Source organism: Eumetopias jubatus, unplaced genomic scaffold (assembly GCF_037043125.1).
Source record: "Eumetopias jubatus isolate StellerSeaLion01/CBP00866 unplaced genomic scaffold, mEumJub1_p1.0 scaffold_11, whole genome shotgun sequence".
Taxonomy (NCBI): Eukaryota; Metazoa; Chordata; class Mammalia; order Carnivora; family Otariidae; genus Eumetopias; species Eumetopias jubatus.
Window position 1 is genome coordinate 82,861,651 of NW_028274817.1, and position 23,312 is coordinate 82,884,962.

The 23,312-nt window shown below is 36.1% G+C and overlaps 1 pseudogene; it reads left to right on the forward strand.

Annotated features, from left to right (window-relative positions):
* Positions 1 to 14,938: 14,938 nt before the first annotated feature.
* On the forward strand, positions 14,939 to 22,636 carry LOC114202493 (pleckstrin homology domain-containing family A member 1-like; annotated as a pseudogene).
* Positions 22,637 to 23,312: the final 676 nt, after the last annotated feature.

Here is a 23,312-nt window from a genome sequence, read left to right on the forward strand (position 1 = left end):
ATCATATGATCTCACTGATATGAGGAGTTCTTAATCTCAGGAAACAAACTGAGGATTGCTGGAGTGGTGGGGGGTGGGAGGGATGGGGTGGCTGGGTGATAGACATTGAGGAGGGTATGTGCTATGGTGAGCGCTGTGAATTGTGTAAGACTGTTGAATCACAGATCTGTACCTCTGAAACAAATAATACATTATATGTTAAAAAAAAAGTATATGGTAATGTTTAAAACCAGAATATAGAAAATGGGTTGTACTGGTGCAATCTGGAAGCAGAGAAGTTGATTTAGAGGATATTACAGTAATCAGTGAATAAATACAGAAAATTAGGGGCTTATGCTAATAATAATTAATTATATTTGGGAATTGAGCTGGAAAAATTAGCCAGTGGATTATGAGAAATCCAGAGGCATTGAAACCTGATCATTTTTCCTTGACTTCCTCCACATTCAAAGTTTTGAAAAATTCATGCAACAAATATTTATCAAGCAGTTAATATGCACCAAGCTGTAAGGATAGAACCATGAGCAAAATGGACAAAAATTTCTGCCCTCACATAAACTACATTCTTGTGGCAGATAATAAAATACTTAAGAAAATACATGCCAGAAAGTGACAAGTACTATGAAGAAATAAAGCAAGTAAGTAGGATAGCAATGCACAAAGGGGAGGGGGAGAAGATTGCCATTATGGAAAAGCTCCCTGAAAGGGTGATATATGAATGTTTATAGACTTCATCCATTTCTCTCAGTCATCAGGATCACTTAGTTCAGACCCTACATGTTTCTCCCCAAATCCCAACTCCTTAGATGGTATACAAAAGCCTTGGTAGTCTAACTTGGTCTCTCTCTCTCTCCAGCCTCATCTCTCACCACTCAGCTTTTCCCACCCTAAGTTAAAGTCTCACACAAGTGCTTACAATTTAGAAAGTGTACTGAGATCTCAAATATGTGTGCTTTCACACCCGCTATCTAGTATTCACCTTTCATAGATTAGCTGATATTTTAACTCTTTCATTAAGCCTTACTGATTCTTCCTTCCACTCCTTAACCAAAACCAGACAACTGTTCCTCTTCTCTGCTTCCACCATACATCCTGTTCTTAACACTTTATTTTATTCACTCAACAAACATTTGTTGGTCAACCACTGTGTGGTTGTCACTGTTCAAGGCAGTAGAGATACTTGCATAAACAAAGGAGTGGAAAAAATCCTCCCACTTTTAAAACTTACATTTTAGTGGGGAAGACAAGCAATAAACAAAATAGCATAATAAATATGGAACTTATAAAACAGTAGTTTTCAACTCTGGGTGCCCATGAAAACCACATGCATTATTTTGTATATATCATATATTATAATAAAGATATAAAGAATAATTTTAAACAGTTACCCAAAACTGACACAAAATCATATACAATAAAAACTTTCCACCTTATACCTGGCCCCTAGTCACCTAGTAAGTTTCTTAGTTATTCTTTCAAAGATATTTTATACATATGCAAGCAAACACATGTATATGTATTGTTTACATTTTTACCAAAAAACAGCATATAATACAAACTATTTTGCTCCAAGATTTTTTTTACTTAACTATATGTGTAGGCATGTGTTTCACCTTGTTAAATAAAGAGATTTGTCATTTCTTAAAATTACATATAGTAAATTACTTTTTTGGTATGAACAGTACTATGAGTATTAACACATGCATAGGTTCATATAACCACACCACAGTCAGGATATAGAACAGTCCCATAACTCCCAAAAGTCTCTATGATACCCTATTTTAGTCACACAGTCTTCCTCACCCAAAAACCCTGGCAAAGACTCCTGTTCTCTTTCAATCTAGTTTCTACTTTTCTAAAATATCATATATATGGAAACATAGAATAAGTAACCTTTGAGACAGGCTTCTTTTACTTAGGATAACACCTTTGAGAGTCATCCAAGTTGTTATATGTATCAATTTTTCATTAGTTTTTATTTCTGAATAGTATTTCATTGTATAGATGTATCACAGATTGTTTATCCATTCACCAATTGAAACATTTGGGTAATTTCCACTTTTGGAGATGATGAGTTAAAAGGCTATAACATTTATATGCAGGTTTTTGTGTGAACATAGTTTTAATATCTCAAAAGAAAGGCCTAGGCGTAAGATTGCTCATAAATGGTTATGGTATCTGGATGTTTAACTTTATAAGAAACTGCCAAAATGTTTTCCAAAGTGGCTGAACAATTTTGCATTCCTACCAGCAATGTGTGAGTTATGATTGCTCCATGTCCTTGCCAGCACTTGGTATTCTTCATACTTTGTTTAAAGTTTTTATTTATTTAAGTAATTTCTACACCCAACATGGGGCTTGAACTCACAAACCTGAGATCAAGAGTCACATGCTCTTCCAGCTGAGCCAGCCAGGCGCCCCTTCATACTTTTCTTAATTTTAATTATTCAAATAGGTATGTGGTAGATAGAATCTCTGTGGCTTTAGTATGCATACTATTTGTTAAAAGGACTATTTTTTCTCCATTGAAACAGCACCTTTATAAAAAATCAGCTCACCATATTTGTACTGGTCTATTTCTAAATACTCTATTCTTCTCCACTGATGTATATGTCTCCCTTTTACCAATATGACACTGTCTTGATAACTATGGTTTTAAAGTGAATTTTAATCTCAAATAGTGTAATTCCTTCACATTTATTCTTCTTTTCCAAATTGTTTAGTTATTCTAATTCCTTTGATTTTTCCTATATGTTATGGAATCAGCTTTTCTATAACTACAAAAAATCTTGTGGTTTTGGTGTAAATTGTGTTGAATCTAGATTAATTTGGGGATATTCTTCATTTTTGTAGATCCTACAAATCCATGAATATGAGATGTCTTTCCATTTCTTCAGATCTTTCTAGATTTCTTGAATCAGTGCTTTATAGTTTTCAACATGCAGATTGTGTTTACTTTTTACTAAATTCACACCAATTGCTCTTTTTTTGAGTTATCATAAATTGTATTGTTTTCTTCAATTTTGTTTAATTGTTGGAGCTATTGTAACTTTTTTAAATTTCTTACTGGTTTTTAGATATATGATAGATTTTGTGTATTGACTTATATCCTGAATTTTTGTTAAACTCACTTGATATTTCTAAGGGTTTTTGTTTTGTAGATTTTGGGGGGATTTTTTCTGGACAAATATGTTGTCTGAATGTAAGGAAAGTTTTTTCCCCTTTCCAATTACTTAATTGGAATTAATGTTGTTCCAATTAATGTTGTTTCTTTTTCATGAGTAATTGCACTGTTTAGGACTTCCACTACAATGTTGAATAGGAGTGGTGAGAAGAATCTCTGCTTTGTTCCAGAAATTAAAGGGAAAGCATTTAATTTTCCAGCATTAAGTAAAGCTGGAGTGGCTATAATATTAGAAAAAAAGAGACTTTAATACATAAAATTTTATTACAAGTAAAGGAAAACATTTTATAATGATAACAGAGTATATCCATCTCTAAGATATTAAAATTACAAGCACAGGTGCATATCCGCCTAAAACCAGAACCCCGAAGAAGAGAAACAGAAAGTTATAGAACTTAAGAGTGTTATGGATAATTCAACAATATTTGGAAACTTTAATACTCCACTTTCAGGAATGTATAGGACAACAAAGCAGAAGATCGAAAAGGAAATAGAAGACTTGAACAACAATATAAAGAATCTTGGCTTAATGGTATACTCCCCTCCGAAAAGGCAGAATACATATTCTTTTCAAGTACACACGGAACATTCCCCAGGATAGACAATATGTTAGGTCACAAAATAAGCCTCAATAAATTGAAAATCAACAAAAAAAATTGTTTCTCTGAAAAGACCAACAAAATTCATAAATCTTTAGCTAAACTGACCAAGAAAAAAGAGAAGACTCAAATTATTAAAAGGTGTGATGAGAGAGCAGTTGTTACTACAGACTTTAAAGAAAGAGAAAGAAAATAAGAGAATACTATGAATAACTGTATGCCAATAAATTAGATAGATTAGGCAAAATGGACATATTCTTAGAAAGAAACAAACTACTGAAACAAATTCAAGAAGTAGAAAATCCAAAGAAGACCCATAACAACTACAAAGCAATCTCTATATTTGTAATTTAATAAAAAACTTCCCACAAGAAAAAGTCCATGTCCAAATTCACTGATAAAGTCTACCAAACTTTTAAATAACTAATTACAATCAATACTAATTCTTTACAAATTGTTACAGAAAATAGAAGAGAAACATTTTCCAAATTCTGTAAGACTGGTATTTTCCTGCTAACAAAAGTAAACAAGAGCATGACAAGAAAAGAAAACCACAGGCTTTTATTCCAAGATCCTCAGTAAAATACTATCAAACCAAACCCACTGCCATATATAAAGAATTATACCCCATGAGCAAGTGGAATATATCCAAGAAATGCAAAGTTGGTATAACATCTGAAAATCTATTAAAGTAAAACAGCATATCAATAAAATAAAGGACAAAAACCAAATAATCATTTGGACAGACACAGAAAAAGAATTTGACAAAATCCAACACACTTTCATGATAAAAATAAAAAAAACATCAAACTAGAAACAGAATGAAGCCTCCTGACCCTACCACATATTATATATAAAAATTAGCACAAAGTGGATCATAGGCCTAAATATAAGTGCAGAAGCTATACAAATCTTAGAAAAAAATATAGGAGTAAATCTTTGTGACTACAAGTTAGGCAAAGCCCTCTTAGATATGATACAAATGTCCAAATAACAAAATAAAAAACTATAGGTAAATTTTGACTTACCAAAATTAAAATCTTTCATGCTTCAATGGATACTATCAAGAAGGTGAAAAGAAAACACTCAAAATGGGAGAAAATGTTTGTAAATCATATATCTGATGAAGGACTTGTATATGCAATATATAAGGAATTTGTACAGCTCAAAAACAAATAACCCAACTTAAAAAATGGGCAATGGATCCAAATGGACATTCTTCAAATGGCCAGTGAATATATGAAAAGATGCTCAACATCATTAGCCATCAGGAAAATGCATATCAAAGCCATGAAGAGAGGAATGATAAATATAACCTAGCCAGTCATTCAGACTGTCCACCAGCCCTGCCTCAAGGATCCAAAGATTGAGTTTTAGGGAAAGATTATGGTAATAAAAGCAGAATACAAAATAAAAGGAACCATAACAGCTCCTTGAGGATGGGATCTGAGATAGTTCTGAGATAATTTTGATAATGATCAAGGTGAGAAAACCTGGGGGCATAAGAAACCTCCCTAGGTTCATTCAAAGTCATTTAGGTAGAATTTGTCAAGGACTGAAGTTTCTGAAGACTAAGTGAAAGCAGAATTAAAAGAATATTCCTTTTTAATTATTATTTTATTGCTTGGTTGCTGAGGTCTAGGAAACATGAAATATTGGTAATTGGCAAACAAAAAAATTATAAACTCAGAAAATAACTCATGTCTTTAAAAACAGTTTTTGGCTTATTATGTAGACAAAAAAAAAGATGAAAAAGAGGAAGTCATTATTTTTTTCTGATCAAAGTCATAATCATAATTCCATTAGTACCACTCACTTTTGTTACCATCTTTTGATATTCTACTATGTGAATGATAAACAACTGATAACAATGAGATTGGGGTGGGTTTTAGTATAAAACTGGGAAAATCTGTATATTTAGGTAGGCCCAGTACTTTGGGAAAAAAGTGTTTGTGAGAATGTGGAGAAAAGGGAACCCTCTTTCACTTAGTGGGAATGTAAATTGGTTCCACAACTATGGGAAAGAGTATGAAGTTTCCTTGAATATTAAAAATAGAATCACCATATGATCCAGCCATTCCACTTCTGGGTATTTATCCAAAGAAAACAAAATCACTAATTTGAAAAGATCTATGCACCCCCATGTTCATTGCAGCACTATTTACAATAGCCAAGATATGCAAGCAATTTGAGTGTTTATCAAGGGAAAAATGGATAAAGAAGATGTGTGATACACATAGACACACACACACACATACACACACACACACATATATACACACAGAGGAATACTATTCAGCCATAAAAAAGAAGGAAATTTTGCCATTTGCAACAATATGGATGGACCTTGAGGGCATTATGCTAAGTGAAATAAGTCAGACAGAGAAAGACAAATACCATATGATCCCACTTACAGTGAAATTTAAAACAAAACAAAAACCAAGCTCGCAGACACAGAACAAACTGGTTGTCAGAGGCAGAGGGTAAGGGATGGGCAAAATGGGTGAAGGGGGTCAAGAGGCATAAACTTCCAGTTATAAAATAAATATGTTATGGGATGTAATGTAAGCATGGTGACTATAGTTAATAATACTGCACTGCATTGAAAGTTGCTAAGAGAGTAAATCTTAAAAGTCGTCATCACAAGAAAAAAATTTTGTAACTATGTATAATGATGGATGTTAACTAGACTTGTGGTGATCATTTCACAATATATATGTATACTGACTCATTATACTGCAGGGCTGAAACTAATATAGTGTTATATGTCAATTATACCTCAATAAAAAAATAAAGCAAAAAAATTCACTCTATTTTGTAATGGCCATCTGTAAAAAAAAATAGAGAATATATGACATGAGACTACTTCTAGAAGACAGGGATTTATAGTTGAAGTGCAGCAGTAATAAAATTACATGGCTTTATCCCAACTGTAGTGTAAGTTTCCTCATGGGCAAAGTGAAATAACAAAGTGTTTAGCTTCCAGTAAAACAGCAATGGAGGGGGATGAGGGAGCCTTCTAGAAGTGCTTGAAAATTTTAATATCTTGATGGTGATTGCACAGATATATAAATAATTGAGCTGTACACACATGAGTAGTGCATATTATTGCTTGTAAAATACCTCAACTTAAAAGACATTTAAAAAAAAGAACAGATGCTTTCACTTATGGGCAGTATGGAATAAAAAAGATCAGATTTACCCTCATAGCTGAGACAACAAAAGATGTTTCAAATCATATGAAACATCAGTTTTCAAGACACTGGAGATCCAGAGATTCAGATATGGAAACAAATGAGGTGAGTTCAAAGATTTCCCCAGTTTATTGTCTTGAGAGATTTTTCTGGGCTATGGTGCAGGGAGGAAGAATTGAAGAAAAGACTGATGGACTACTTGCATTGAGAAGGTAGAGATGAGTGTCCAGAAAGACATAGATGGCTAGAATTTTCAGGAGAGAGTACTAAAGAGGAGAAACTGCATAGAGGTAAAACCCCAGATACCTACAAAGATTCCCCTTTAGCATTCAGCTAAGGACTGATCAGAACACACATTTGAGGAAAGTACCCTCAAGGCCAGGTAGAAAATCATCCAAAAGGATGAGAGCTAACATTGTCTGGGGTGAATGCAGAGCCAGAAACAATGCCTGTTCACACCAGCTACACTAGAAAACCTCAAAATTCATTGCGCATTGGGTAAAGTACACAGAAGGGTGGCTTTGGTAAGGGAATAATTAGACCTATATTGAACACTATTCCAGTCCTGTAACAAAACTTAAACACATGACTCAAAAGGATCAAAGTATTTCCAGGCACCTTAACATGTCCCAGAACTCTGTCAAGAGTATTTAAAGGAATACAGACATATTCAGCATTGAACAAGGTAAAATCTACAATGTCTGGCTAATATCTCATTAAACATTACAAAGAATGAAAAAATACATAAAAATACAAATTATATCGAGGAGAAAATTAAAACAATTGAAACTGATCCAAGGCTGATAGAGATGTTAGAATTAGGAACCATAGACATTTAAAGACATTATAACTATATTCCATCTGTTCAGAAAATTGAGTAGAGACATGGGTTATATATAAAAAGACCCAAATAGACATTCTGGAGATGAAAACTAAAATTTGTTCGATGTAAAATATGACGGATAGAATTAATGGCAGATTAGGCACTGCAGAAAAAAAAGATTAATGTAGTTGATGACATAAACTATCCAAAATAAAACACAGTAGAAAAAATGAATTCTACAAAATGAACAGAGTTATCAGTGAGATCAGTGAATTGTGGGACAATTTACTAAGTGACTACTGGATGGATAATTGGAGTGTCTGAAAGAGGAGAGGGGAAGGAGAGAGAAAAAAAAACTGAAGAAATAATAGCTGAAAATTTCTAAATTTGTTGAAAACTATAAACATAAAGAAACAGGAAGATAAATTCCAAGCACAAGAAAAATGAAGAAAATTACAATTGTGTATATTATGATCAAATTGCTTAAAACCAGTGAAGAAGAGAAAAATTTTAAAACATCCAGAGATAAAAGCCATGTTATGTCTGGAGGAACAAAAATAACAATGACATCTTATTTCCCCTTGGAAATAACGCATACAAGACAGTGAAGAAACATTTTTAACATACCGAAAGAAAAAAAAGTCAAGGTAAAATTCTATACTGACAAGAATATCTTTTGAAAGTGAAGGTAAAATAAAGATATTTTTTTCAGACTTACAAAAGCTGAAATAATTTATTACTGGCAGGCCTGTACTATAAGAAATGTTAAAGAAAGTGCTTCCTGCAGAGGGAAAATGATAGCAGATAAAAATATGCATCTATAGAAAGGAATGAAGAGGGTCAGAAATGGTGTGATATTGCTATTTATAATAAATACATATTGGTCTTTGTCCACTATTCCTGGCACGTATTTCCTAAAATCCTTATAATTTCTTAAGAGCCATAGGGACATCCTTTGTTATAATATTTGGTCTATTGTCCTTAGTTCCTGAAATAGCTTCAGAACATAAAGGTGAAGTGGATGTCTTTTGTTATTCATAACAAACCCCTTTCAACAACACCTGAGATTATGTTAATGAGGTGACTTTTGGAAAGCTTCTAGGGATGGAGGCTGGTTGCCAGGGGAACCAAGCCTGATAACAGGGTTGGAACTTTCAGTTCTATGCACCCTCCCCAACCTGCGGGAAAGGGAGAGGGGCTGGAGATTGAGTTCAGTCACTTACAGCCAAAGATTTAATCCATCATGCCTATGTAGTAAAGCCTCGTTGAAAACCCGAATGTATGGGTTCAGAGAACTTCCGGGTTGGTGAATATTTGGAGATGTGAGAATTGTGTGCCTGGAGAGAGCATGGAAACTGTCTTGTGTATCTCTTCCATCTGGCTGTTCCTGAGTTATATCCTTTTATAATAAACCAGTAATCTAGTAAGTAAATGTTTTCCTAAGTTATGTGAGCCGGTTTACCAAATTAATCGAACTGAAGGAGGGGGTCATGTGAAACTCTGATTCACAGTCAGTTGGTCAGAAGCATAGGTAACAACGTGGACTTGCTATTGTTGTCTGAAGTTATGGGGGGGCAGTTCTGTGGGACTGAGCCTTTAACCTGTGGAATTAAATTGTAGGAAACTCAACTGGTTAAGAATTGTTTGGTATGGGGGAATGCCTCCCTACACACACACATACACACACATACATACACACATCTGGTGTTAGAAGTGAAGTAGTATTGTAGTAGAGTATTGAGAGTGGAGGAGACACACAGAAGGGTGTTTTTCTTCTGGAAATGGTAACAAAATGGATAAGAAAGTGTTTTTCCTATTTAAAACTCTTTAAAAGAAAATTGAATGTTTAAACAAAAATAATAGTATGTATTGTAAGTTTTATAACATATGTAAAAGTAAAATGTATACAATGGAATAAAGGTCAAGAGGCAAGAATGGGCAAGCTATTTTAAAGATCTTATATTGTACCCAAACTGGTATAATATTACTTGAACGTAGACTAGAGTAAGTTAAAAATGCATGTCATAAATCCAAGACTGACCACTAAAATAAAAAAAAAAAATAAAAAAGTTATAGGTAATAAGCTGACAACAGGGATAAAATGAATTCAGAAAAATACTTGAATAATGGAAAAGAAGGCAGAAAAAGAGAGAAAAAAGAACAGAAAACAAGTAAGACAAAAGAAAAATACTAGACTCAAACCAAACCATATCAATAATGACAAAATATAACTGGTCTGAACATTCCAGTTTAATGTCATAGATTGGCAGATTGGATAAAAATGAAACAACTATCTGCTACCTATAAGAGGTACAGTTTACTTTTAAAGACACAAATAGAACAAACATAAAAGATTTGATAAAAATATACCATGTTAACTCTAGTGTAAAGAAGAGACAAAGTAGATTTTAGGGCAAAGAATATTACCACTTTAAAATAAGGATATTTAATAATGATAAATTAGTCAATTAGATAGGCAACATAACAATTATGTTTATCTACCTAATAATAGAGCATCAAAATACATGGAGGAAAACCTGATAGAACTGTTGTGTTAGGATAAAACCCAGTCCTCCTCCAGTATTTCTCCTTTATTCTCATGGTACTAACACACTCATAACACTTATGACGTGTGTGGAGTTTTCCCAAACAAGCAATTCTGCTACACCAGCTGGGTGTCCTACGATTTAACTCAGTTCAATTCAGTTCTGACACTATCTACCTGAAGATAGCATCAGGTACACAGGTTAAGAACTCAGGCCCACAACACCTGTGCTTCTAATGGATTATAAATCTGAGGCTCCCACAACCCCCTCTTTGGATTTGATTAATTTGCTACAGTGACTCACAAGACTCAGGGAAACACTTATGTTTACCAATTTACCTATTTTTTAAAAATTGTATTTATTTATTTGATAGAGAGCATGAGCAGGGGGGTGGGGTGGGGCAGAGGGAGAAGCAGGCTCCCCCCTGAGCAGGGAGCCCGACGTGGGACTCAATGTCCCAACCCCGAGATCATGACCTGAGCTAAAGGCAGCTGCTTAACCAACTGAGCCACCCAGGCATCCCTATTTACCAGTTTATTAAAGGATATGATTAAAGATACAGAGGAACAGTCAGATGAAGAGATACATAGGATGAGTTCTGGGATGGTCCTGAGCACCAGAACTTCTATCCCCATGGAGTTGGGGTGCATCACCCTCTTGGTATGTGGATGTGTTCACCAACCTAGAAGCTCTTTGAATCCCATACTTATTGGGATTTTATGGAGACTTCCTCACATAGGCATGGTCAATTATTAACTCCATTTCCAGCCCTCGTCGCCTTTCTGGAGGATGGGGATGGGGTGGATAGAGCTGCAAACTCCAAGCTTCTAATCTTAGCTTGGACTTTCTGGTGACCAATCACCATCCAGGATCCCACTTAAAGTCACCTCACTGGAACAAAAGATGCTCCTAGTGTTGCAGGATTGCAGGGTCCTTGTTTCACAGAGTCCAAGAATGAATCTCACGGACACAAAAGGGTGAAGTGAAGTGTAAGTTTATTAAGTGAAGGTGAGAGCAGAAAGGAAAGACAAAAGCTCTCTAGAGTGAGAGGGGTCCCGAATGGGTTGCCACTGAGGGCCTTTAGAGGCAGTCTTTTATTGAGAACTGACTGCGAAGCTTGTGGCCTTGAGATTCTTGTGCCGTCTTGGTTTGTTTCTTTATCTCTTGTTCCGTTCTGTCTCAGCATCTCCACCTGCCAGGAATAGTTACAGAACCCAGTCAGAAGAATCAGGGCCTCCTCTCTCTTCTGCCTATACCTTAACCCCTTCCCTATTCATGGGACAGGAGCTGTAGGCAGAAATGTCTATACTGGGATTGTGAGGGGTGACTGATTGTATACTTTTTTATTAGTGGGGGTTAGGGATAGTGCAAATCTCCAAGAATCTGGAAGCAAGTCTTCAGGACCTTGAGGGGCCAACTGCTGCCAAGATCAGGTTCTTTTTAAACATTAAGGCACTAAGGCAACCACGAGTTCCTTGAGGAAGGTCACACCCTGCATGTTTCAGGTATCTATCAGTGGGCTGCAAGCTGTAAGGAGATTTTAATTTAAGCTATATTTCTTTTGCCTTTGTTTCCCACATCACTAGTCCTTTTATCACTTGAGAATTTGCAAAGGTTTCAGGAGCCCAGTGTCTGGACCCAGGGTCAAAGAGCAAATATTAGAACAAAAGATGCTCCTGGTGTTCTTATCACTCAGGAATTTACAAGGGTGTTAGGAGCTCTGTGCCAGAAACTGGGGCCTGAAACCAATATATATTTTTTCTATTATCTCACAACTGCAATGTGAAATATTCAAATCCACAATTATAGTCAAGGACTTCAATACTCTTCTCTCATATCTGATAGAAAACGTAAGCAGAAAATCATCAAGGATATGAAGCCAACTTGAACAACACAATCAACCAGCTAGACTTGATTGACATTTATAGAACACTCTTCTGAGCAACAGTAGAATATACATTATTCTCAAGTACACATGGAACACTTAACAATATGAATAATATTCTGTGGAATAAAAACAAGTCCAAATAGAGGCTCCTGGGTGGCACAGAGAGAGAATTAATCCCAAAGTAAGCGGAAGAAAGGGACTAATAAAGATCAAAGTAGAAACTGATGAAAGAGAAAAAAATTAAAACAATGGAATATCAGTGAACCCAAAATCTGGTTCTATGAGATCAATAAAATTGATAAATCTCTAATCAAAGTGAAAAAAAGAAAATTCAATGACCATTTATATCTAAATGGGGCAGCAGCTACTGAGTTTTGACTTCTTCCACTAGGGAATGCAAACATCATGTTACTGGTGCTTCTAATTGTGAAGAGAAGTTGCAAGTTCTCATTTTTATGTGAAATTTGATTTTTAAATATTGGCCATCAATTCAAAAATTTTCAGCATTATGAGGGCCAAACACAACCCATCTGTAGGCTTCCAGGCACTATGTAATTATGGGATAAACATTTTAAGTAGAAGTTGAGAACTGAGATACTACATTTCTTACAAAAAATTACTAGAAATTCTAGCTGTAATGTTGAATTTTTGTGTAATTAGATAATTTAATACACTTGCATCTTCTTTTATCTAGTCTCAACCCCATAGTTCTCAATCTTGACAGCATAAATTACCTGGGGAGCTTTTTAAAAATTTTTATTTATTTATTTATTTATTTATTTATTTATTTATTTATTTTTAAAGTTGAATTCAATTAATTAACATATAGTGTATTATTAGTGATTCATCAGTTGCATATAACACCCAGTGTTCATTACATCAAGTGCCCTGACCTGGGGAGCTTTTAAAAATGTGAGACTAGGCCTGCCTGACTGGCTCAGTCAGTAGAGTGTGCCACTCTTGATCACGGGGTTGTAAATTCAAACCCCACATTGGGTATAAAGATTACTTAGAAATATAAACCTTTAAAAAGGAGTTTAAGAAATACTGAAGACTAGATAACACCTCCAGAGATTCTAATTTGATTTGTCGGAGGTGAAACTGGGGCAATGGGATTTTTTAAAAAGTATTTAGGTGTTTCTAACTTAAAGTACCTTTGGCATAGACTGAGATAAGAATGAGGGCTTAGTAGGACAAATTATCTATTGAATACCCAGCAAAAGGAGGATATGATTTGCTCAAGGGAAACTCAGTTTTCATTACTTCTCTTTAGTCCCAAACTAATCTCTTTTAGGGTGGTTTTTCAACTTGGGCTCAAATAAGTTGTCTACATTAACTTTCTTGATGATCACCAAACGTTCCTTCATGCATTCGTCCATTTATTCAATGTTTTGTACATTGCATTTAAATCCTGGGATTCAAAGAAAATAAGATTTAATTCCTTGGGTTTTACATGTCACTATCTAGTAAAGGGAGTGAACATGTTTAACAAATCTTCTTTGTTATAATCTACTGTGTCCTAACTCATTGCTCTTCGACATGCAGTCAGTTCTTGTTTTCCACTGCAATTTCTACCATCATCATGGGCAACTTCAAGATTTCTTTAGATTTTTCATCCAAATTTAGCTTCAAAGCTCCTTGATGCCCACAACTTCAATAGCCATTAATTCTATCCACCTTAAGCTCCAACTCTATGACTTTTACTTATGGATCATACGTTACAACTTAATATAATTTCTCTCTCAATATTCACCAGTGATAATTTTCTTCAAAATTGATACCTTTCTATCTCTTTTACCTCTATTACTTGGTACTGTTAGCCTATGTCCCCTTCTTCTTGATGTCCTCCCAGGAGCATCATACTTTAGGTACCATACTTTATTTCAAGGACAAATCCAATTGATTAGTAATGATGCCCGAAGCAGTATGTCAAAAATTTTAAGGCCATATCTGAGATCAAGCAGTAGTGTCTGTCAATGGATATAGGAAAAAGGGTGTCAGCATACTTGACTCCTAGCTTTAACACTGTATTCCCAGACATCAGTGTTAACAAAATCACACATGTAACAATTAGACACAAAATTCTGACATCAGCTACCACATTTCAAGCCTTTGAACTCACAGCATTTTGGTAACCCTACCTCTGTGTCATTTATCTTATAAGAGCTATAGCTCTTAGAGTAGCTATTTGTATATCTATCATATCCTTACTTTTTTATTATTATGTTCAATTAGCCAACATATAGTACATCATTAGTTCTTGATGTGTTCAACAATTCATTAGCTGCTTATAACACCAGTGCTCATCACGAGCTCCTTGAAAACAAGAACCATGGCTTACTCACTTCTGTACCCCTTGCAGTGCTTGGGATGATACAAAAATGACAACAGAAACTACATTTATTGGGTGCCAGGCACTGTGATAAAGCATCTTAATTAACAAAATGATCTAATTTAAGTATCACAACTGCCTTGAGCAATGGGCGCTTTCTTTACCACAGTATTACAGATGAGGAAACTGAGTCCCAAAGAGGTTAAATGACTTGTCTGGGTCAATTAAAACTTGGACTAGAATTTAGGCCTGACATCAATACCCATGATCTTTATGCTGTACTCAAAATTTGCAGAACCATGAGTCTCCACGGACTGGGAGTGTGGACTCTGGAATCTCTGCCACCGTGTGGATGCTGAGACAGCCAGGAACATGTGCATAGTGCCAGCAGTTCATGCCTATGACAGCATGAGCCACAGTGGCATGAGGGCTGCATGGATGGAGGGCCGTGGATGGTTGGAGGACTGTGGTGCAGTTTGGCTTAAAGAGCAGCTGGGCAAGGTATGAGGCAACTGCTGGTCTGCTAAGGGGCTGGCAAGCACTGGACTCCCTAAGTCAGAAGTGGATTTTGCCCTGTGCCATAGAATCATGCTTTATGTTCACACCTTAATGATACAGATGACTGGTGCCAGAGTTGAAAGTGACTTGCCCAAGGTCACCCAGTGTAATGTTGAAGCTCAGGAATACCTGTGTGAAATGTCACAGCCACATTTGTGATTTTATAAGACATCAAAGAAAATGAAAACAGTGGGAAATTTCTCCAAAGATATTTCATACTGGATACCAGAGAAGATAGTTATTTTTTAAGTTTTTATTTAAATTCTAGTTAGTTAACACACAGTGTAATCGTTTCAGGATCCAATATAGTGATTCAACACTTCCAGACAACGCCTGGTGCTCATCACAAGTGCACTCCTTAATCCCCATCACCTATTTAAACCACGCCCCCACCCCCCTCCCCTCTGGTAACCATGAGTTTGTTCACTATAGTTAAAAGTCTATCTCTTGGTTTGCCTCTCTCTCTCTTTTTGCTTTTGCTCTTTTCTTTTGTTTCTTAAGTCCCACATATGAGTGAAATCATATGGTGTTTGTCTTTCTTTGACTGAATTACTTCACTTAACATAATATTCTCTAGCTCCATTTATGTCATTGCAAATAGCAAGATTTCACTCATTTTTATGGCTGAGTAATATTCTATTGTATGTATGTACCACATTCTCCTTATCCATTCATCAGTCAATGGACACTTGGGCTGTTTCCATAATTGGACTATTGAAAGTAATGCTGCTATAAACATAGGGGTGCATGTATCCATTTGAATTAGTATTTTTGTATTCATTGGGTAAATACCCAGTAGTGCAATTGCTGGATCCTAGGATACTTCTATTTTTAGCTTTCTGAGAAATCTCCATACTATTTTCCACAGTGGGGGCACCAGTTTGCATTCCCACCAACAGTGTAAGAGGGTTCTCCTTTCTCCACAACCTCACCAACACCTGTTGTTTCTTGTGTTGTTGATTTTAGCTATTCTGACAGGTGTGGGGTGATATCTCATTATAGTTTTGATTTGTATTTCCCTGATGATCAGTGATGTTGAGCATCTTTTCATGTGTCTGTTGGCCATCTGTATGTCTTCTTTGGAAAAATGTCTTTTCATGTCTTCTGCCCATTTTTAATTAGATGATTTATTTTTTGAGTGATGAGTTTTAGAAGTTCCTTATATATTTTGGATACTAATCCTATATTGGATATGTCATTTGCAAGTATCTTCACCCATTCCATTGGTTACCTTTCAGTTTTCTTGGTTGTTTCCTTCACTATGCAGACGCTATTTATTTTTATGAAGTCCCAATAATTTATCTTTGCTTTTGTTTTCCTTGCCTCAGGAGATATATCTAGAAAGAAGTAGCTATGGCCGATGTCAAAGAGGTCACTGCCTATGTTTTCCTCTAAAATTTTCATGGTTTCAGGTCTCACATTTAGGTCTTAATCCATTTTGAACTTATTTTTGTGTGTGGTATAAGAAAGTTGTTAAGTTTCACTCTTTTGCATGGTGCTGTCCTGTTTTCTGAACATCATTTGTTCAAGAGATTGTCCTTAACCCTTTGGATAATCTTTCCTTCTCCGTTGAAGATTAATTGACAATATAGTTGTGGGTTTATTTCTGGGTTTTCTATTCTGTTCTGTTGATCAATTTGTTTATTTTTGGGCCAGCACATACTGTTTTGATGACTACAGCTTTGTAATATATGTTGAAATCCAGAATTGTGATGACTACAACATTGTTTTTCTTTTTCAAGTTTGCTTTGGCTATTTGGGGTCTTTTTTGGTTCCAAACAAATTTTAGGATTGCTTTTCCTAGCTCTGTGAAAAATGCTGGTGATATTTTGATAGGAGTGCATTGAATGTGTAGATTGCTTTGGGCAGTACAGACATTTTAACAATATCTGTTCCTCCAATCCATGAGCATGGAATGTCTTTCCATTTCTTTGTGCCCTCTTCAATTTCTTTCATCAGTGTTTTATAGTTTTCAGAATACAGGTCTTTCACCTCTTTAGTTAGGTTTATTCCTAGGTATTTTATGGTTTTGGGTGCAATTGTAAATGGGGTTGATTCCTTGATTTCTCTTTCTGCTGCTTCATTATTGGTGTATAGAAATGCAACAGATTTTTGTACATTGATCTTGTATCCTGCAATATTACTGAATTCGTGTATCAGTTCTAGCAGGTTTTGGTGGAGTCTTTAGGGTTTTCTATATAGAGTATCATGTTATCTGCAAATCATTACAATTTTACTTCTTCCTTGCCAATTTGGATGTCTTTTATTTTTTTCTTGTCTGATTGTTCTGGCTAAGACTTCCAGTACTATGTTAAAAATAGTGGTGAGAGCGGACATCCCTGTCATGTTCCTGACCTTAGAGGAAGAGCTCTTAGTTTTTCCCCATTTATGATATTCACTGTGGGTTTTTCATATATGTCCTTTAGTAATGTTGAGGTAAGTTTCCTCTAACCACACTTTGTTGAGGGGTTTTTATCACAAATGGATGTTGTACTTTGTGAAATGATTTTTCTATATCTATTGAAAAGATCATATAGTTCTTACCCTTTCTTTTATTAATGTTGTATATCACATTGATTGATTTGCAAATATTGGAACACCCTTGCAACCCAGGAATAAACGCCCCTTGATTGTGGTGAATGATTCTTTTAATGTGCTGTTGCATTCAGTTTGCTAGTATTTTATTGAGAATTTTTGCATTCATATTCATCAGGGATGTTGGCCTGTAGTTCTCTTTTTTAGTGGAGACTTTACCTGGTTTTGATATCAGGGTAATGCTGGCCTCATAGAATGTATTTGGAAGTTTTCCTTCCTCTTCTAGTTTTTGGAATAGTTTTATGAGAAAAGGTATTAACTCTTCTTTAAATGTTTGGTAGAATTTGCCTGTGAAGCCATCTGGCCCTGGACTTTTGTTTGTTGGGAGATTTTCATAACTGATTAAATTTCTTTGCTGGTTATCAGTCTGTTCAAGTTTTCTATTTCTTCCTGCTTCAGTTTTGATAGTTTATATGTGTCCAGGAATTTGTCGATTTCTTCCAGGTTGTCCAATTTATTGGCATATAGTTTTTCATAATATTGTCTTATAATTGTATTTCTGAGGTGTTGGTTGTTATTTATCCTCTCTTATTTGTGATTTTATTTATTTGGGTACTTTCTCTTTTCTTTTTGATAAGTCTGGCTAGAGGTTTACCAATATTATTAAGTTTTTTCAAAGAACCAGCTCCTAGTTTCATTGATCTGTTCTACTGTTTTTTTAGTTTCTATATCATTTATTTGTACTCTGATCTTTAATACTTCTTTCCTTCAGCTAGCTTTAAGCTTTGTTGTTCTTTTTCTAGCTTCTTTAGGTGTAAGTTGTTTATTTGAGATTTTACTTGCTTCTTCAGGTAGGCCTCTATTTCTATATATTTCCCTCTTACGACAACTTTTGCTGCATCCAAACGGTTTTGGACCATTGTGTTTCAATTTTCATTTATTTCCGTGTATTTTTTAATTTCTTCTTTGATTTCCTGGTTGGCCCATTCATTGTTTGGTAGCATGTTGTTTAACCTCCATGTATTTGTGGTCTTTCCAAAATTTTTCTTTAGGTTGATTTCTAGTTTCATAATGTTATGGTTAGAAAAGATGAATGGTGTGATGTCAATCTCTTTGTATTTGTTAAGACCTGTTTTATGACCCAGTAGGTGATCTGTTCTGGAGAATATCCCATGTGCATTGGAAAAGAATGTGTGTTCTGCTACTTTAGGATGGAATGTTCTGAATATATCTAAGTCAATCTGGTCCAATGTGTCATTCAAAGCCATTGTTTCCTTGTTGATGTTGTGTTACAATGATCTGTCCATTGATGTAAGTGGGGTGTTAAAGTCCCCTACTATTATTGTGTTATTATCAGTTAGTTCCTTTATGCTTGCCTTTGTTTTATATATTTGGGCACTCACATGTTAGGTACATAAATATTTACAATTATTATATCTTCTTGTTGCATTGTCCCCTTTATGATTATATATTTACTTCTTTGTCTCCTGTTAAGCTCTGTTTTAAAGTCTACTTCTTCTGAAAAAAGTTGTTTGATAAGTGTTTCTCCATCCCCTCACTTTCGAGCTGCATGTGCCTTTAGGTCTAAAATGAGTGTCTTGTAGGCAGCATATAGATGGGTCTTGTTTTTTATTTATGCATTCTGACCCCCTATGTCTTTTGATTGGAGCATTTAGTCCATTTGCTTTCAAAGTAATTATTGATAGATATGTATTTAGTGCCATTTTATTACTTGTTTTGTCATTGTTTCCTGAGATTTCTCTGATCCTTTGTCTTTGTCAGTTTTGACAAAAGAGTGGACTCAAAGAGTCCACTTTAATATTTCTTGCAGGGCTGGCTTAGTGGTCATGAACTCCTTTTGTTTTGTTTTGTTTTGTTTTGTTTTAAAGATTTTATTTATTTATTTGACAGAGAGAGAGACAGCGAGGGGGGAACACAGCAGGGGGAGTGGGAGAGGGAGAAGCAGGCTTCCCGCGGAACAGGGAGCCTGACGTGAGGCTCAGTCCCAGGACCCTGGGATCATGACCTGAGCCGAAGGCAGACACTTAAGGACTGAGCCACCCAGGCGCCCCGAACTCTTTTTGTTTTTGTTTGTCTGGGAAACTCTTATTTCTCCTTCTCTTCTGAATGATAGTCCTGCTGGATAGAGTGTTCTTTCCTGCAGATTTTTCCCATTCAGCACTTTGAATATATCATGCCAGTCTCTTCTGGCTTGTCAAGTTTCTGTGGAGAGATCTGAAGCTAACTTTGTGGGTCTTCCCTTGTAAGTTAAGGACTTCTTTTGTCCTGCTACTTTTAAGATTTTTCTTTATCACTGTATTTTGCAAATTTCATTACAATATGTGTTGGTGTTGGCCTGCTTTTGTTGATTTTGATGGGGGTTCTCTGTGCCTCCTGTATCTGGATGTCTGTTTCCTTCCCCATTTTTAGGGAAGTTTTCGGCTATTATTTCTTCAAATAAATTTTCTGCCCCCCTTTTTTTTCTCTCTTCTTCTTCTTCTTCTGGGACTTCTATAATACGAATGATGGAGTCACTGGGTTCCTTATGTCTATTCTCATGTTGCGTAATTCTTCTTTCTTTGTTGAGCTATATTATTTTATCTTCTATATCACTTATTTGTTCCTCTGTTTCTTCCAGTCTGCTGTTCATTGCATCAAGCCTGTTTCCAATCTCATTTATTGCACTCTTCATTTCTGACTAATTCTTTTTTAACTCATTTATCTCTGTGGTAAGGGTATCACTGATGTCTTCTATTCTTTTCTCAAGCCCAGTGAGTATCCTTATGACCGTTGCTTTAAATTCTCCATCAGGCATGTTACTTATATCTATTTCTCTTAGATCTCTGGCCATGGCCTTATCTTGGTCTTTCATATGGGATAAATTCCTCCATCTTCACATTTTGTCTAGGTCTCTGCCTTCTTCTCTGTGTTAGAAAAGGCAGTCATGTTTCCTGCTCCTGAAAGTAACGACCTTTGAAGAAGAAGTCATGTAGTGTCCAGGGCTTGCCACTTCAGGGAATGTCTCTGTTGTGTGCCATGTGTACTCTGCTGTTGTGTTCTGGCTGCTCTATCCTTCAGGCCAGTCATCTGCAGAGGCTCTCCTTGCCTGCTCTGGGCAGTGTTTGGTCCTTGGCTAGAGTGTGGTGATTTTTTTAACTACATGTGCTCTGGACTGCTTGTGAAATGAAACCTGACACTATCTCCACCAGAACTGAGGCCCTGCAGAACTCTTTGTTTGGGGATGTGGTGTGGGCAGTGGTTTGTGCTGGTCTTCTGGGGGAGGGACTGAGGCAAATGTGACTAAGAAGGGTAGTACTACTGGAGTGTAGAGTGGTGGGGTTTGGTGTAAGCAAGTTGGACATCCAGTGTTGGTGCTACACTGCTTCCCACAGGTAGCTCTGTGTTTATGCTCAGGGACCGTGTAGGAAAATGGTGCCAGATATCTCCTTTTTTCCTGGAGAAGTGTCTCCATGAACACTACCTCTCAGGGACACACTGTGAGAAAAGCAAATAATCTCCCCATGTGTGTCCCAGGCATTCTTCAGGTTACTGTTTCCACGCTGTCTGACCTTGTGTTGTTTGCCTGCCTTCTCTCCAGGAGCAGCACTGTGTGCTCAGGGTCTATCCCAGCCAAGCTCACTGACCTCTAGGCTTTAGGGGCGCCTCGCCTGGGTGGCTCAGTCGTTGGGTGCCTGCCTTCAGTTCGGGTCATGATCTCAGGGTCCTGGGATCAAGCTCCACATTGGGTTCCTTGCTCAGCGGGGAGTCTGTTTCTCCCTCTCCCTCTACCCCTGCTTGTGTGCTCTTCTCTCTCTCCCAAATAAATAAATAAAATCTTAAAAAATTAAAACTCCAGTCTTAAGCCCTGCTGGTTATAAGAACTCATGAAATTCAGCCCTTCTTATTTTCCAAGGCAACGACTTTGGAGAAATGTTCTCTTTGTGGGTTCTCCCATGTGCTCCTCTCTCTCTCTCTCTCTCTCTCGCCCTCTCCACAATTAGGGCTCCCTCCCCTCTGCAGCACCCACAATACATTTCTCCCCAAACCAGGTCTCCACACTTTCTACCTTCTTTGATGTAGACTCTTCTTTCCCTTTAGGTGTGGAATTTTTTCTGTCAGTTTTCAGGTTGATTTCTGGGGTATTTAGGATGGTTTGATAGTTATCTAGTTGTGTTCGTGGGATGAGGTAACCTCCTACTCCACCACCATCTTCTTCTGTCCAGAGAAGATTGCTTTGTATGGTACATGGGTAATCCACAAGACCTACCTTCTGGATCATCATACATTGGAGCCATTAATCTTACCTACATTTCAAAGGTAGCAATGCAAGTAAGCTAAGACCAAAGGCTGAATTTTTTCTTGTCATGAATGCAGGGATGAGGAAGTATTTCCTTACAAGCCAATGACCAGCAGGATCTAGTAGAATGAGTAAATATGTTGAACTAAGCCATAAAAACTACAAGACCAAAGCAGTCAGATTCACAGCATCATTCTGATGACATAAGTCAGCAGGGTGAATGTAGGAAGAAGCAAGCATCTTAGAAAACTGGCATTGGTGGTATACCCATCATTACTCCACCTCAGTAAGAAGTAAATAAATATGGTGAAAGTATTGGCAAATAATTTGAAGTGGTCATGAAGCCATCTTCTTTACTCCTAAACCTCCTTCAGATAGTGCAGTTATCAAAGCTGGATATTGTGTTAAGCAAGGAGTGGTGATGAAGCAACTGGAGTAGAAGATATTTTTTTCAATTGGATGAAAACACAATAGCCTACTTCAAATCTGAACTGGAGAAGGAACCTCTCCAGATAATACCACTTAAAGAAGATCATGAAGTACAGGAATGTAGACAGAGCAATGTAATGATGAGGGACAATCTCTTTGAAAGTGTAACATTGTTTTAAACTTTCTATGTGCAGGCTGATAGCCCTGAAGAGATGCACAGGTGGATTAAAGAAATCTCTGGGACTTACTAAAAAAAAAAAACAAGTCCCAGGACTTACTCAGTACTTATAAATGATCATAGAAAGTTGAGTTAACCAAACTGCCTTTTACAGTTATGGTAACTGACTATGTCAACAACATGCAAACTTTCTCGACAGTCATCAGGTTGTATAAGTATATTTTTTTAAATGATGAATTATGAAAAAATGGAACTTTAATGTGAAAAAATCACATTAAGCTATCTTGTAAAAATTAATTTACTGAATTGGCCCTAGAGTTTCAATTTCTATGTTTTATGTGTTTTGAAATTTTTTATACCACGCCACTTGAAATGCACCTTTGTTCTAAGGATACATGCAAACTCATACATGCATATGCATTGGACAAACTCTACATTACTATAGTTTGCATGGAATTTTAAATATCAGGTGAAATTTAGCCACCTCATAGGAATCTATAGTGTTTTGTTAATTTGTACCACTTTGTTTTCAAAGTCACTAGTATCATAAATAAACACAACATACTAGGGACTGTATGGCAGTGCATTTAGAATGGTCATATTTAAGGATATATTTAGATTTTATTTAGGTGAAAACAAATTAAAATTAATATTTACAATTGATAATTAGTTCACTGCAGTTTTTTTCACTGCAGTTTTAGTAAATGATTAAATATGTGCCCTTTGTTACATTTAAAATCTTAAGTTAT